Source organism: Rosa rugosa, chromosome 1, assembly GCF_958449725.1.
Source record: "Rosa rugosa chromosome 1, drRosRugo1.1, whole genome shotgun sequence".
Lineage (NCBI taxonomy): Eukaryota > Viridiplantae > Streptophyta > Magnoliopsida > Rosales > Rosaceae > Rosa > Rosa rugosa.
The window spans coordinates 60,685,494-60,701,129 of record NC_084820.1 but is presented as its reverse complement, the minus strand read 5'-3'; the positions used below and the strand labels follow the sequence as shown (position 1 = coordinate 60,701,129).

The window sequence follows — 15,636 nt, the reverse complement described above, 5'->3', positions numbered from 1 at the left end:
TTATACTACTTCGATATATCACATTCATTGCTCGCAACTGATAGACAATGAGCTCCGAAATTAGTATAGTAAATGGAAATGGGAACTGCTTGGGATGGGCCGCAAGAGATGCTTCCGGAGTCCTATCGCCTTATAAATTTAACCGAAGGTATGCATGCATGCTCAAATCTCGATCAATCTTAAGAGTATTACTGCTAGGGCCTACAGTCAAATAAGACACTATTGAGAGAATGAATTTTCTAATATATTATTACACCTATTCTATGGTGTATATAAATAGACTACAACTGTACTACACAACATACACAAAGTAAGTAGTTACAACAATATATTCCCTTGTAGTATATTCCTAATAGGGAACGATGACTCACACTAACACTCCTCCTCAAGTTGGCGCATATACATCAACCATGCCCAACTTGCTTAGTGAGTCATAAAACGCCTTCCTAGAAACTCCTTTGGTAAGTACATCTGCAAGTTGCTCTTCAGTTGGAACAAAAGGAAAGCTAATAATTTTGGCATCTAGCTTCTCCTTTATAAAGTGACAATCAACCTCCACATGCTTAGTACGATCATGCTGTACTGGATTCTGTGATATGTCAATAGCTGCCTTGTTGTCACAATACAACTACATGGTATTTTTGAGTTTGAAACCCAGATCACGTAACAGATTTCTCAGCCACAACAATTCACACACTCCGTGAGCCATACCTCTATACTCGGCCTCAGCACTAGAACGTGCCACAACTTTCTGTTTCTTACTCTTCCATGTAACCAAATTACCTGATGTCGACCTCCTGTCTGTGATATTTCCAGCCCAATTTGCATCTGTGAAGCCACAAACCTCAAGAATGTTGTTGTGTTTAGAAAACAATACTCCCCTTCCTGGTGCTGACTTCAAGTACTTCAGAATTCGCATAACAGCATCCATGTGACTCTCACTCGGATTATGCATGAACTGACTCACCACACTCACTGCATATGCAACATCTGGTCTAGTATGAGCCAAATAAATCAAGCGCCCAACTAACCTCTGATAGCTAGCTCGATCAGTAGGTACCTGATCTGGATACTCAGCTAAACAATGGTTCTGCTCAATATGAGTATCAATAGGTCTGCAATCCAACAAACCTGTCTCTGTCAGCAAGTCAAGAACATACATCCTTTGGCACAGATAGATTCCTTCTCTCCCCCTGGCTACATCAATTCCTAAGAAGTACTTAAGCTCACCCAAGTCCTTCATCTCAAACTCAGAAGCTATCTGTCTCTGCAGTCTATCCATCTCAACAGTATCATTACCAGTGATTACCATATCATCCACATATATAATTAGAGCTGTTACATTCCCTTGTTGATGCTTGAGGAACAAGGTATGGTCTGAGTTGCTCTGCCTGTAACCAACCTTCCGCATGAACTGTGAAAATCTTCCAAACCAAGCACGAGGTGACTGTTTGAGACCATACAGAGATTTTCTCAATTTGCATACAAAATCACCAGGAGAAGCAACTACATACCCCGGTGGAAGGCTCATGTACACTTCCTCGGCTAACTCTCCATGAAGAAATGCATTCTTGACATCAAACTGTCGGAGTGGCCAGTTTAAACTAGCAGAACCCGAATATTATTCATCTTGGCAACATGAGCAAAAGTTCCATCATAGTCTATACCATACGTTTGAGTAAACCCCTTTGCTACAAGACGTGCTTTGTACTGATTCACTGATCCATCTGCATTATGCTTCACGGTAAACACCCAACGACAACCTACAGCCTTCTTGCCTTGTGGTGGAGGCACAAGTTGCCAAGTATTGTTCTTCTGCAACGCCTCCATCTCTTCATCCATTGCCTTCCTCCACTTTGGATCCCCCAATGCATCCTGCACTTTGTTAGGTAATGATACAGCAGATATCTGATTCACAAATGATTCATATGACTTAGACAACCTCCTAGTGGACATATAGTTGGCTACTGGGTATTTTGATTTGGCAGTAAGAGTAGGTTCATATCTTTTGGCTGATTGACATCGAGTGGTCCTATGTGGTAACACATATTGCTCAATATTAGACTCACTACTACTAGTATCAGTGGATGGACATACCTCAAATGGGTGATCTTCAGTACCAGGAAGCTGTGGGTCAGGGGTAGAAGCGATGGCAGGAGGGGCAGATGTGTCTTCAACCTCATTCTGAGTGATGGAGACTGGTGCTTGGATGTCTGGAGCTTCTGCTGCTGGAGGCGGCGTGCTAATAGTCTCAACCGGATCCGTCAAAATACCTCCTGGCTGTGTGACTTCTCCTTCTCCTTCTGATTCCTCCCCCTCTCCATGATATAGCTCTTCAAAATATGAATTCTCCCCCTGAAGAGCTGTATCTGAAGAGGAAAAATAACTCATGTCTTCAAAGAAAGTAACATCCATAGTGACATAATATTTTCTGGTTGGTGAGTGATAGCACTTGTACCCCTTCTGATAGCCTCCGTAGCCAACAAACACACACTTAAGGGCCCGGGCATCCAACTTAGACCTCTGGTTTATTGGTACATGGACAAAAGCAACACAACCAAAAACACGAGCTGGAAGATTATGAAATGATGGTAAAAAGACATGAGAGGCGAGAACCTCAAATGGAATTTTTCCCTGAAAGACACTGGATGGAAGACGATTGATAAGATGAGAGGAAGCATGTATAACATCGCCCCAAAGATACTTAGGCATATGAGCACTAGAAAGAAGGGCCCGAGCCATATCAAGTAAATGACGGTTTTTCCTTTTGGACACTCCATTCTGTTCTGGTGTTTGGGGACACGTGGTTTGGTGAACAATCCCATGGGTTTTAAAAAACTCTTGGAACACAAGGTTAACATACTCCCCCCCCCATTGTCAGAACGAAGGACTTTAATGGTGCTATGATATTGTGTTTGAACAAGATTACGAAATGTTTGAAAAGCAGGGAAGACTTCATCTTTGGTTTTAAGAAGGGCAACCCATGACAATCTCGTACAATCATCAATAAACAACACAAAGTATCTCATACCCGAGACAGTGGGCTCTCTAGAAGGTCCCCAAACATCATAATGAATCAACTCAAAAGGAATAACACTTTTATTAGAAACACTAGGAGAATAAGTTGCACGATGACTCTTGGCCAAAACACATGTTTCACAATGTAAAACAGACTCATCCACATGTTTCACAGAGTAGGCATGGTTTTTTTTATAAGACTAAAAGATGGATGCCCTAAACGGTGATGCCACAACCAAATTTCACTTAACTTATCAGAATTCGAAGTCAAAGCGGCTCGGGACTGTGCTCTTGGTTTCTCTCCTGCGTATGTCTGATCCAGATGGAACAACCTGCCCCTCAGATACCCCCGACTGACTATCTCCCTGGTGAGAAGATCCTGAAAAATCACATACATAGGATAAAAGGTTACAGAGCATTTAGACTCAGTGTTCAACTGTGGAACAGATATCAAGTGATGAGATAAGTCAGACACATATAACACATTATGAAGTTCTAAAGTGGGAGTAATACGTACTGACCCTGACCCTAACACAGGAAAAGCCTCACCATTGGCATTAGTTACATAGGACACTGGTGGGGAAGACAACTCAATAAAATACGATTTGTCATAAGTCATATGATCGGAAGCACCAGAATCAATAATCCATGTATCAGAACCAACAAAGTTAGAAACTTTTAAAGCCATACCAATCTTACCCCGACCAGCTATAGAGGCTGTAGGAGTAGCCCCACCTGCTGTATGATGATCTTGTCCAGCCACTCCATAGAAATCTGGTTCTTGGACCAATTGAACAGCAGCTGCTTTCGCCTTAGGACAATAACCTTGCTTTTTAGGTTTGAGTGCGGATTCAGTTTCCAGAAAGTCTCTCGAATATGCCCAACATCGGTGCAATAAGAACACTGAGGACGAGGACGATTAGTAAAGCCTGGTGGAGGTCCTTGCTGATGAACTGGGACTGATCTCTGCTGCTGAAAAAAAGGTGCTAGTGCCTGAATAGCTAGACTGGATACTTTAACTTGTGCATGTTTGAGACTTTCTTACTGAGACTCATCCTTACGAATGTATGTAAAAGCTGTGGTCAAGCTAGGAGGATCTGGCATTCTAAGCAATTCTCCTTTGGCACTGTTATGTTTTGCATCAAGTCCTCGCAAGAATGCATGAACCCACTCAAGTTCCTTTTCTTTCTGGTACCATGCAATACCCTCCTGGTTCTTGATCTTGCAAGGACGCTTCTGATCAATTTCAGCCCATACATTTTTCAGCTTGGTAAAAAACACTGACACTGGTTGCCCATTCTGTTGCATTCCTGCAGCTTTGCACATCCATTCATGAACCTGTATAAAATCAGATTCATTTGTATAGAGATCTCCCAACGTCTTCCATATCGCCTCAGCAGTTTCACATTCCTCCACCATCTGTAGCACATCATCAGTCATGGCTCGAAATAGAATTGACATTACAAACCCATCATCATCTTCCCACTTAGCATAGGCCTCCTTATCATGTTCACTAGGAGCCTTGATTGTTCCAGTCACATGCCCCATTTTGTGTATCCCACGGAGATAAACAGACATAATCTTCTTCCATGTTCGGAAAATGGTACCAGTGAGTTTGGTACCCCCAAAAGAACCACCTTTTGAGCTCTTGACAGAGACTTCAACCCTCTGGACCTCATTGGTCTTAGAACTCTGACCTTCACTGTCATCACCACCCATTGCAATAATACAATAGAAAAATACACAAATCCCAAAGTAAGCAGTGGAAATAAGAATAACAGATGTCTCCAAAAAAAAAACAAATAGTAACAGTTTTTTTTTTAACCTGTTTGACTAAGCTGAATGGGTTGACCGAGTTGAGACGAGTTGACTGACTGACCGAGTTGACCGAGTGAAGAGCTCGATCTAGAATCGTCCCGAGTTTGGGCGAGGATCGTCGTCTGGGCTTGAATCAATCGATCTGGAATCCTCCTGAGTGAGCGACGCTGATGTGGACCGAGTGACGTAGCTGAGTAGCCTGCTGTGGCTGAGCGACGCTGCTGTGGTTGAGCGAGGATCGTGCGCGATCTGGAAACCGACCAGTCTGGGTCGGAAGGCGCACGATGGTTGACGGCGCACGACGGTTCTGAAGCAGCCGGACTCAATCTGGGCAGGCCGGAATCAATTGAAGGCTGCCGGTCTTGGCTGATGAATGATTGCAGGCGAAGATCTGGTCTAAACTGATCTGTGACGAGACGAAGATCGGTCTCGGAAAGTCTCGAAAAAAAAGAATTAAGGAGACAAAGTCCTTTCGTATCTTTGCTTTGATACCAAGTCAAATAAGACACTATTGAGAGAATGAATTTTCTAATATATTATTACACCCATTCTGTGGTGTATATAAACATACTACAATCGTACTACAACTGTACTACACAACATATACAAGATAAGTAGTTACAACAATATATTCCCTTGTAGTCTATTCCTAATAGGGAACGATGACTCACACTAACATAGCCTAGAATCACTAAACATGTTCACCAAGTGCTGCGACAAGAGTAAGCCTGTATTGGTTTGAAAATGCTGCTACAATGCTTGTTCTAGTAGGCATTTTGAAAAAGAAAAAAAAAACACGTTTATCTAAATATCGACATTCAAAAATTGGACTGCATTGCTCGCTCGATCGATAATATCTTAATTGGGTAGCTAAGATTGCATCACTTTTTTCATCAGGAATGTTCAAGCTGACGATGTTTCCGTAAAGATCACACATTGTGGAGTTTGTTATGCTGAGGTCGTTTGGCCAAGGAACAAATTTGGAGATGCAATCTATCCTATGGTGCCTGGATGATATATACATATTCAAGTGGTTTATTTGACTTCATATCTTGTGACATTAATCGATTGTTTTGCAAATTATCAAGACATGAGATTGTTGGCATTGTGCAAGAGGTTGGTCCAAATGTTCATCGCTTCAAAGTTGGCGACCATGTCGGAGTTGGAACCTATACCGACTCATGTAGAGACTGCGAGTATTGTAACGATGGCCAAGAAAATTACTGTGATAAAGAAGCAGTTTACACTTATAACCGTTTTGATTATGATGGTACAATTACCCATGGAGGATTCTCCACTTTCACTGTTGTCCATGAAAGGTAAGTAGCAAAGCACTATTCAGTAACCAGTACTTATACAGTCGCATATCCGATGTGGAACAATTGTATTTAGCAAACTAGTTTCATTCATGAATAGGTACTACTTTAAAATACCAGAAGAGTATCCATTGGCTTCAGCAGCACCACTGCTTTGTGCTAGCATTACTGTTTACTCTCCCATGATGGACCATAAGATGAACCAACCTGGGAAATCCCTAGGCGTGATCGACCTTGGCGGTCTTGGTCACATGGCTGTGAAATTCGGCAAGGCTTTGGGACTCAAGGTAACTGTTTTCAGCACAAGTATGTCAAAGAAAGACGAAGCTCTAACTCTGCTTGGAGCAGACAATTTCGTCATATCATCCAACCAAGACCAAATGAAGGTAGAATCACTTAGGGCTGGGCACGGTCCCAGATCGGCACTGAATTTACAGGGACCAGGACCGAGACCGGTAGAACAACTCCTGGTCGGGCTTGAACATGCAGAGTGCCGGGACCGGCCTAAACCCGAACCGTGACAATAAGGTCCGGTTTTGCCGGGCTTTCGGTTCCTGGCAGACTTTGCAGCAGTGCTGCAATTTGACACCAAAAACGCCGGGCTTTCAGAGAGAACAAAGTTCCCACTTCCAACTTTCCATGTTCCAAGTGAAAAATCGAAAACAAAATCCAATTATCCAATTGCAAAATCGAAAACAAAATTCAAGTACAAAGAAGATTACAATCCAAAATCCCAAATCGAATAGCAGATTGCTCACTGCTATACCGCCTATACGAGTACTTTTCTTCCAATTTCAATAACTTTAGCAAGAAACTAAAACAGTAAGAACAAAGAAGAAAAATTTGCCTTCAAACGCAGAGCATTAACTCGACCCGCCAGACCCAAAACTCGACACGTCGCCTTTCGGGCATAACCCAAGCTCGGACACCCTCCCACGACTCCAGCACGCTCATGGTCTCGTCGTTGACGGCAAACCCGGCATGCAAAACGGTGTCGCGAAGTCGGTGCTTAGGGTCGAGCGGCGGGAGGATGATGTCATCGTGGGTGTCGAAGAGGCGGAGGTTGTGGGACTTGAAGATGAGGTCAACGGAGGAGGACAGAGACTGATCTCTGACTTTGTGCTAGGGTGGTGAACTGGATGCGGCGGAGAATGGTGAGGAGGTCGTTGGAAGAGGGTGAGTGGTCCGAGAGTGGACTGAGAGGTAAGAGGCGGAGAAGAGGTCGATCGATTTGAGTGTGAGGGACTGAGGGTGTTGTATAACTGATTAGGGCTTACCAATCTGCTGTGGTCATGTTTGTTTGGACCCAAAATAAGCATTTTGGCCTGACAAGGCGTGTCTTGGAGAAATTGAGCCAATGTCAGTGGCTCAAGCTATATATTGTCGACAAGTTCGAAATATATATTTAGAGGCTAAATAAAGCCTACTATGAAAGCATGGAAGCATGGAAACATGAAAAGTCAACTTTAGCACATTTTCCTACTTCGGCTAGGAGAAACCGAGCTAAACAAGGAAGGAGGGGCGGCAGACTGACCAAATGAACTTGAAATGAGCTGAAACTCTGCAGATCCATTCTAGACAGCCCAAGGATCATTTCTTATGAAGAGTGCCATAGCTTTTTTTGAGTGGAAGGCCTTCAAACAATCAGCCCAATTTTCTACAGAAGCAAAACTGGAAAACTGGACCTGTAAGAGGTCCAGCAGCATTTTCGGCCCAACCACATGGAATAAAAATCTGAAAATTTTTCAGGATGATCTACACTCAAAGTGGAACATTTCATATGAAGAAGTCGAAGGCATATAATGAAGTCTTGTTGGAGAAATAATTGAAGGAATAAAGGGGCAGAAACTGACCTAAAACCAGCTCAATATTCACATGTTCATGTTTCCTACCCACATGAAGAAAGCTAGATGCTTTTCTCTTTTTCCTTGGATATATTTTTCTTCCACAATCTCTTTAATAGATCATCACCACTTCCATGTAGCTGCACCTTCATGCTTTGCTTTCATTTCATCTTTTCTCTATCTTTTCCATATTTTACAAGTGAACTTAGATCTACTTTCATTATTTTTCTTCCACTCATCATTTCACTCTTCTTTTTCTTCCCTATATAAACACCTTCTCCTCTCATTCTAACACACAAACCCATTCACAGACAAACACATTCACAACACAACATCAAAACATCTCTAAGATGATCTAAGTTCTCTCTAGAGCAACCTCTCTAAGAGCAACTCCTCTCCTTCTCTTTCTCTTACCGGTGATCACACTCCTAGTCATAGTCTTCTCAGAAGCCGACTTTCAGTGCCACCAAACCTTCTGTCAACGTGCTTCGGTCCTAGTCTCCTCGGGAGCCGACGGTAGTGCCGCGACCACAACGGTTACAGAACCAGCCAAGCAAGGGTAACGCCCTAGCAACCCAGCCAAGCTAAAGTCACGCTTTAGCAAGATCTCAACATTTCCCGGTGATGTCGCTCTGCTCGATCTACAATATTGAGTATCGATTGTGTTAACAAGAAGAAAGCTCAGCAAAAGTCCTCGCCACGAGGCACAAAGAATCCCACGACGAGGTTGGTGCTCTCCTCGTCTACAATCGCTTGATAGAAGTCAGGTCAAGGGACACCCCCGACGACCGCACCCGAACGGTGCTGGCACGCCCGCGCAAGAAAAGAGACTGTTGACCAGCTGCAGCAAAATTGGAGCCAAACAATGTTTATACTAATAGCAGACTTCGAAATATGACCTATAAATGGAAGCCACATATACAAGTTCGGGTTTTTTGGTTTAAGAAGTCAGCCAAACTCAAGGACCGGGACCGGACCGGCAAGTGCGAGTACTGGGACCGAACCGAACCGAACTCACTCATTTTCAGTCTAAAACCCGACCCGAACCGGCCGGTCCGGATCGGTTTTGTTCAGTTTTTCGGGTTTTTGGTCATTTATGCCCACCCCTAGAATCGCTTTGACAACAGAATAAACTCCAACACAAAACCAATTGACAATTTTACTACTAAAATCGTTTTCTTTAATGCAGGCGCAGGCTAAGTGATCACTTGACTTTATCATTGACACAGCATCTGGAAATCACCCAATTGACTTGTACATGCCACTATTGAAGACTGCTGGTGTTCTAGTCCTTGTGGCTGCCCCAAGTGAACTCAAATTGAGCCCTTTAAACCTTATTATAGGTACTTATAGCATTTCATTTTACATAAATAGTTCATATATATATAATTTTTCATTTTAAAATTTCACATAAGAGTTTTATTTATGGAGTTCAGATTATTTTGTGATCAGGTAAGAGATCAATTACCGGTAGCGCAACAGGTGGTACAAAACAGATTCAAGAAATGATAAACTTTTGTGCTGCTCACAAGATATATCCAAACATAGAAGTTGTTCCAATTCAGTATGTGAATGAAGCTATTGAGAGGCTCATAAACAAGGATGTCAAGTATCGTTTTGTGGTAGATATTGAAAACTCCCTGAAATGAAGATGGTAATCGGACAAGTTATTGCAATAACTTATGGGCATAAAAATATCAGATCGATCTTTAAACTTGGTCTAATAGGGATTTAGTGATCTTTATTTTTCTTTCATTTTGATACGAATCAGGAAGTGGGCGTCCTACTCATATGAGTTAGATAGAACTTTTAAGGATTGAATCTTTCTTTTTGATTTGAATAAGGAAGTGGCTGCCTCGGCTGTAACTTTGAAAGGATTAAATCAAAATAAAATATTTGAGTAGAATGTATCTTGTGTTATGACATTTAAAAGTTCCATCTGAATGGTCAGAAGTCTGAATAATTTTTATGATTAAGTGGCAGTCATGACGATATACGAAACTTCTATCTCGAGCACATGCAATGCAACACCAAATAACAAAGGAGTTAATTGCTGTCCAAAAAAACAAAAAAAACATGTTGGATGTAAAGCTGCTCGCTTAAGGGACTGTAAAGGAAAGTGGATTTGTCGGTTTAGAATAAATGCACAAATTTTTTTATTTTTTTTTTAAAGAGGGCTGGTGTGGCTGCCCTCAAGCCTTGATTAATGAAACTGCAGAATACAAGGGGGGGACGTAAAGCCTGAACTCCATATTACAATAAGCATAAAAAGAACATCCCGAAATAATATCAGGAGTCTCCACTAAAACTATGTATTCTAACAAGCACCAACTAGCAAAGAGTGCACAACTGACTACTCTATTTGCTTTGACAAAGCGGTGACATATCAGAAAGATAACTCTATTATGAAGAAGCATCATTACAAATAGCGCAGCTTTCCCACTATGTTGCCGCACGGAAACAAATCTGGCGACACTCCATTTCATCCTGCCACTAGGAGGTTGCGTCCATTTGATCAAGTAAATGGCTCGCCGCCTCGCTAGGCCAGACAAGGCACACTGAATGTGCATACCGGGACCAAGCCCACGTCGCCCTACCATGTGATAGAGACTTATTTCTGGCATCAAGCCATATCTAATTAAAAATAAAAAGCAATAAAACATTAAAGAAAAACAATTTAGGCCCAAAGCTGAAGCCCAAGCCCAAAAACAAACATGCCCAAGCCGAAGCACCAGACGGCGGGAGGCACGACGCCAACCCCTCACCTGCACCAACCTTGCCTTCCGACCACCGGTGGCACAGCCACCAACATCAGCTTGACACCGCGTGATCGTGATCCACCCAGTACGCAGGAAAGAGGTGCCGTTCCTCCCCAGATCAAACCGCCTAAAGCAAATCGGATCCCACTGATCCGATCTGAGAACCGTCGATCCTAGCACTGCCATCCCGAAGTCAGCACCCACAGGCGACCTCCGATCTCGCAGCACCAACTCGAACCAACTCTCAGGCCTTCCGCGCTTCTTTCTCGGGTCAGACGACACCAGCCCTGCCTCTAACCACCACGTTCCTACCCCATCAAATCCACCAATTGTCCTGGGTAGCACCGCCGTCCCCCCGTAGCCCTGACTTCGACTGGACCACTCTGCTATGGACACCAGGTCCCCTCGAGCCCGTCCGACGACAACGCCACGAGGGCGCGCCGTCGGACAGGGCATAAGTCTCTCAACGATTCTAGGTTTTCCTCCGCTTTTTTTGGAGCTCTCAGAGAGAAAAAAACTAGAGCACCAATTAGTTTAGTTGTTATTAAATGCACAACTTTAAGTTGTTACGATTTTAATTTTTGAATTTATAACATGTTGACATCCATTTGTCCATGACAATTCCTTAAAACTATTCCTTGGGCGAGTAGAATTGTGGTTGATGGAAAGAGTTATAGGTTGGGGTGACATTTCGACACCCAAAATCCAAAACTACACCTAGCAACATGGGCAGTTTCGAACTGGTTTGGTACTCGATTTGGCCTTCCTGACCATTAGTGATAAGAATTATTGACACCGGCGCATTGATTGTTACGTCCTTCATTTTCCTTTCTTTCTCTTCTTTCTTAGTTCGGCTATATTTAACCTTCATTGACTTATTACAATTTGGTTAACTTGACACTACAAAATTAAGAATTGCTCGTTGGTCTTGAACTAAAAGTTGGGTTTCGTTGTATTAATTGACATCTTTGATGTTTGTGGGGTTGTCGAGAATCGCAAATTCAGAATATCAGTTTGGTGGTTGGCTTCGCTCACTGAAACATTGACCAAATTACACCAATGTCACCCCTAGTTCAATTATTATTATATTAATTAAGAAGTTCAATTCTTGGTTGAAACCAACAATATCATTGAGGGACATATAATGAGAGCCCTCTCTCTCTCTTTTCTGCGGCAGCCAACTGTAGGGTTGCGTTGTTTGCTTACTAATGGTGCTCGTGGTGCCTGGCTACTGAGTTCTCTGAATTTGTGGATCCCTTCCGTCTAACCTCTTGGTTGTTGCTTTCGAATTTCATCATTTCATCAATCGGATTCAATCACTAATGATCGGCGTGGTGCTGCTTATTCTCTGGCAGACCTCAGAAGGAGGATACAGCTTCTCAGTATATTGGTGGATCCAAATCAAATTTGGGATCCGGGTTCCTGTTGGTGGTGTCCAGTTGTAGCCCGGCGTCCACTTCGTCCTCGGAGCAATCTCAATTTTTTTCCATCGAGTTCCAGACCAATCTAGGGTTTTGAATCGGTCTTTGCAGTGGTGCTGCTTATTAGGATGTGGTATGCTAGCATCACCCATTAGACAATCAGGGCTCACTTATTTTAAAGCGAGCCTAAGAACTATGAAAACAAAAACATAGTAAATAGGCTAAGTTGAGAAGTAAAAACGAAACTTAAATTTTCTCCTTGCCTTAACAATTGGGCTAGGAGGTTTGGAAAGACTGTAAATGTGATTTTCTGAGTCGATCCTCCTAGATTCCAAGGCGAAACTCTGAAGAAACCGAGCCCATTAGTGAAGTGACAGAATTCTCCGGGGTGCCAAATACGAAACCCTAAAGGACCCAGGCTTATCAATTTGGGCCACACTTGCGTCCAAAACCAAACCACATGCCCAACTACGAAGGAAATAGCAGGCCTATTTGATTTAGGCCACCCATATGAAATGGGCCACCTACACGATTTGGACACCCCACTAGAAGTAGGGATCTTCTCACCGGCGACCATTATATCCTCTGCCAACAACGACCTCGCCACCTTATGCTCTGATCGGAGAGCAGTGCCTGCTGTCGCCGCTCCATGGGACCGGATGCCTTTGATCACAGTGACAGTACGGTGGAAGACTCTAACAGACCCTTTCAAAGTTGGCATTGATTCGCTTAGCCACTTCTGGCCTGCAATCCACTTCAGACCCAGCGCCAAGCCGGTCCTCCATTCTTTATCTCCCGATTCAGCCTTAATCCAAGTCAAGCCTAGCCTCTGACCGCCAGACCTCTCACCTAGAAACCATCTAGATCGATTCCAAATCGCCTTCGCAGTCATCATGTCAGCCCACACAATTTGATCAAATAAGGGTTTGAGTCATCCCCTCCGTGGTTAAATTTGAAAGCCAGACATCCACACATGCCAATCACCGCTCTTAATCAGATATGTCCGACGATCACTATCATCTTCAATTTCACACCAAGGAGATATGGTGGTGATACCGTGATCGCATCGCGTTGACAAGGCTAAGAGGTCGCCGGAAAAGGCCTGCGTTGGAGAGTGGATGCAAAAACCACAGAGTGTGGAGAACAAATCCCCACTTAGGATGGAGACCGGAATCGAACGCCGGATTAGAGAACCATAGCCCCGGCGGCTAGGTTTTGGAGAGAGCCAGAACTTCATTTCCGCTTAATATTTAAAAAATTATATAAATTTAAAACTAGCTATATGAAGGAAAAAATAATATGATACTAAATCTTCATTATATTAATAAAGATTAATCTCACAATAATATACTAAAAGCTAGCAATATATTTTGAGTTATTCTTTTCTTTCTTTCTTTCTTTCTTGTAGTGGAATATAAAAAATTATTAGAAAACTAATCTTAAAAAGCTAAGATTAAGAAAAACATTGTAGAGCTTAATTTATTTTAATTTTCTAAATAGTTAAATAAAATTAATTTTTATTTATTCAAATTAAGATTTTGAAAATCGTGCTTTATAGTGGGTAGGCACGAGCACGGCCCGTTTATTGATCCGGCATGATATGAGCTCAGGCCATGGGCCGGACCGGGCTTAATGTTTAAGTAAATGGGCCGGCTTGAGCATGACACTACAATAAATGGGCCGGCCCAAGCACGGCACGAAGCACGACTAGGCCCGCTTAAAATGGGTCGGGTAGGGCTGGGCTGGCCTGTTTGCCACCTCTATCTGCGGTGGGTCGTGGGCGACAGATTCATCGACAACATCCAGATCTGCTGTGGTTGAGTAAGGTGGATTCAAGGCAGGTTTCGGCGGCTGATTTCTTCTCCTGACATGGTTGAGATGGTGGTGGCGGATTGCAGCTTGTTTGGGTGCCCATAGCAATTTTTGTTGGGCCTGGGTCCCTATTGTGTGGGCTCGAGATTTGCTTATGTTTGGCTTTTCAGCTAGGGTTCTTAGGTCCAATCACTTTTGGGCTTAGCTCCTTCTGCACATGGTGGTCCTGGTGACTGTCTGAATATGTTAGGACAGGCTTCTTTTATACACCTAACAGTGTCTTGGTTACTAACGCTTACTCCTAGGGTAATTTCATTTAAGTTGACAAGTTGTTGTATGGTAGCCTATTATGGCTTGATATTGACGTGGCCCTTGCGGGCATGTCATGACTTGTTATTACCTACTTTTGGTTATTAATGGCTTGACATCCTTCTCTCAAAAGGAAAAGAAAAAAATTCATCCAAGGGAAATATGAATATTGAATAACATGGGAGAAAGGAGAAGAGAACAAACATGTTACTGCAAAGCATCAAATTTTATTATGGATTAATTTCAGTTTAGTACCCTGTGGTTTAGGGGTAACATCATGTCAGTCCCTGCTCTTTCAATTTGATCAGCAACACCCCTGTGCTTTCAATTTCAATCAGCCGTGCCCAAATTTTACTGTTCCGTCCAAATTTTACTTTGTCAATCCAGTCAAAGTTAACGTTCAAATTGGACGGAACAGTAAAATTTGGGCACGACTGATTGAAATTGAAAGCACAGGGGTGTTGCTGATCAAATTGAAAGAGCAGGGACTGACATGATGTTACCCCCAAACCACAGGGTACTAAACTGAAATTTATCCTTTTATTATTTAGATCAACAAAATTCATAAAGGGATTGCTTTAAGGCCAAGTTGGACACTATTTTGACTTATTTATTAAATGACTGTGTGAGACATACAATGAAATAAAACTGCGCCACTTCTGTTAAAAATAAAATTGGGTTAAAATTAGACTATGTAAAGGGTTCATCAAGTGATGAGGAAAAAATAAAATTTAGTTGGAATTAGACTAAATCGATCAATTTCAATGAAAATAAATAAATGATTAACCATTTAAGCAAGGCAATGCTTTTATTTTAAGTTTGTAAGTTTAGTGAGCCGGACCTGCTATATGACAACCCCATCAATCACGATCTACGGTTTTAAAATCTCATACTCAAAACAGCTTAAATTGAAAAATTATGCAAAAACTTTTATATTTTTTAATGTTAACTATTGAGCTGTTGGACGAACCAAATTATTCGATTGTCTTATTGAAGACCTTCCCTAAGCACAAAGATTATGGTGCAACTCGAGCAAGCAAAGTAAGCGAAAACAAGTGAAGACTTGACATTTTTTTTTAAAATACATGAATATTCAAGTTCTAAATTAGCTCACTAGCGATCGAATAATATATATTTTTGGATAAATTTCAGTTTAGTACCCTGTGGTTTGGGGGTAACATCATGTCAGTCCCTGCTCTTTCAATTTGATCAGCAACACCCCTGTACTTTCAATTTCAATCAGCCGTGCCCAAATTTTACTGTTCCGTCCAATTTGAACGTTAACTTTGGCTGGATTGACAGAGTAAAATTTGGACGGAACAGTAAAATTTGGGCACGG

General features: G+C 42.4%; 1 pseudogene; it reads left to right on the top strand.

The window, feature by feature from the left end:
- The first annotated feature begins 47 nt into the window (after positions 1–47).
- LOC133743621 (probable cinnamyl alcohol dehydrogenase 1) lies at positions 48–9,645 on the top strand (annotated as a pseudogene).
- The last annotated feature ends 5,991 nt before the right edge of the window (positions 9,646–15,636 follow it).